The sequence below is a fragment of the Schistocerca cancellata genome, chromosome 8 (genome assembly GCF_023864275.1).
Source record: "Schistocerca cancellata isolate TAMUIC-IGC-003103 chromosome 8, iqSchCanc2.1, whole genome shotgun sequence".
Classification (NCBI taxonomy): Eukaryota; Metazoa; Arthropoda; class Insecta; order Orthoptera; family Acrididae; genus Schistocerca; species Schistocerca cancellata.
Window position 1 is genome coordinate 163,149,543 of NC_064633.1, and position 2,585 is coordinate 163,152,127.

The following is a 2,585-nucleotide window of genomic DNA, read 5'->3' on the forward strand; positions in this document are numbered from 1 at the left end:
TGGCGGCTCCTGCTGTTGCTGTGGCTGCTGCTGCTTACTACAACTACATATAATTCAAGAGAAAGGGTTTGGTCAAATCTAAACTCGATAAATGATAACCCAAACAAAAAAACTATATTCTGAAAGCGATGCTTTCTCATTCAATTAACAAAACGCTAGAAGCTCTTTGAACAATCGCTTCGTTTGTAAATCTGCCTCCAGTGGCATGAAAGAAATATTACAAATTAATCAAACTCTTGAGACAGACTGAAATACTTCTCAATTGAATACATAGTGAAACAATTCTCTGACAATTACAAAAGAAATCAATGAAAAAAATCAATACTTAATCTAACAATGGTTTCCCCTTAAGAATTCAACTCCTATCATTATCAAAATTACCGTCTGCTGCTACGCACATATACAAACCCTTTTCTTTAAATTAATAAGTGCGCTGCAAATTATAAAAAATATCAACTCAATACCAAATCCAGTGTCGCTGCTGACGGACACGGCAGTACGACAGCTCGGCGACGACCCCTCGCCCAACACACCTGCGCGCCACAGCAGGCGGGCTCCTACACTGGCTTCCAAACTGCCACTAGTTAATCCTTGCGCTGCGAGGCGCGACAACAATATCTTAGATTCCACAGCTTGTGTATGCGCGCTGGAGCCAACCTTTACATCCTAAGAGAGTATTGCCAACTCTCAAGGATTTGGTCGTCTCGTCTCTACATCTACATCTACATCTACATTTATACTCCGCAAGCCACCCAACGGTGTGTGGCGGAGGGCACTTTACGTGCCATTGTCATTACCTACCTTTCCTGTTTCAGTCGCGTATGGTTCGCGGGAAGAACGACTGTCTGAAAGCCTCCGTGCGCGCTCTAATCTCTCTAATTTTACATTCGTGATCTCCTCGGGAGGTATAAGTAGGGGGAAGCAATATATTCGATACCTCATCCAGAAATGCACCCTCTCGAAACCTGGCGAGCAAGCTACACCGCGATGCAGAGCGCCTCTCTTGCAGAGTCTACCACTTGAGTTTGTTAAACATCTCCGTAACGCTATCACGGTTACCAAATAACCCTGTGACGAAACGCGCCGCTCTTCTTTGGATCTTCTCTATCTCCTCCGTCAACCCGATCTGGTACGGATCCCACACTGATGAGCAATACTCAAGTATAGGTCGAACGAGTGTTTTGTAAGCCACCTCCTTTGTTGATGGACTACATTTTCTAAGGACTCTCCCAATGAATCTCAACCTGGTACCCGCCTTACCAACAATTAATTTTATATGATCATTCCACTTCAAATCGTTCCGCACGCATACTCCCAGATATTTTACAGAAGTAACTGCTACCAGTGTTTGTTCCGCTATCATATAATCATACAATAAAGGATCCTTCTTTCTATGTATTCGCAATACATTACATTTGTCTATGTTAAGGGTCAGTTGCCACTCCCTGCACCAAGTGCCTATCCGCTGCAGATCTTCCTGCATTTCGCTACAATTTTCTAATGCTGCAACTTCTCTGTACACTACAGCATCATCTGCGAAAAGCCGCATGGAACTTCCGACACTATCTACTAGGTCATTTATATATATTGTGAAAAGCAATGGTCCCATAACACTCCCCTGTGGCACGCCAGAGGTTACTTTAACGTCTGTAGACGTCTCTCCGTTGATAACAACATGCTGTGTTCTGTTTGCTAAAAACTCTTCAGTCCAGCCACACAGCTGGTCTGATATTCCGTAGGCTCTTACTTTGTTTATCAGGCGACAGTGCGGAACTGTATCGAACGCCTTCCGGAAGTAAAGAAAAATAGCATCTACCTGGGAGCCTGTATCTAATATTTTCTGGGTCTCATGAACAAATAAAGCGAGTTGGGTCTCACACGATCGCTGTTTCCGGAATCCATGTTGATTCCTACATAGTAGATTCTGAGTTTCCAAAAACGACATGATACTCGAGCAAAAAACATGTTCTAAAATTCTACAACAGATCGACGTCAGAGATATAGGTCTATAGTTTTGCGCATCTGCTCGACGACTCTTCTTGAAGACTGGGACTACCTGTGCTCTTTTCCAATCATTTTGAACCTTCCGTTCCTCTAGAGACTTGCGGTACACGGCTGTTAGAAGGGGGGCAAGTTCTTTCGCGTACTCTGTGTAGAATCGAATTGGTATCCCGTCAGGTCCAGTGGACTTTCCTCTGTTGAGTGATTCCAGTTGCTTTTCTATTCCTTGGACACTTATTTCGATGTCAGCCATTTTTTCGTTTGTGCGAGGATTTAGAGAAGGAACTGCAGTGCGGTCTTCCTCTGTGAAACAGCTTTGGAAAAAGGTGTTTAGTATTTCAGCTTTACGCTTGTCATCCTCTGTTTCAATGCCATCATCATCCCGGAGTGTCTGGACATGCTGTTTCGAGCCACTTACTGATTTAACGTAAGACCAGAACTTCCTAAGATTTTCTGTCAAGTCGGTACCTAGTATTTTACTTTCGAATTCACTGAACGCTTCACGCATAGCCCTCCTTACGCTAACTTTGATATCGTTTAGCTTCTGTTTGTCTGAGAGGTTTTGGCTGCGTTTAAACTTGGAG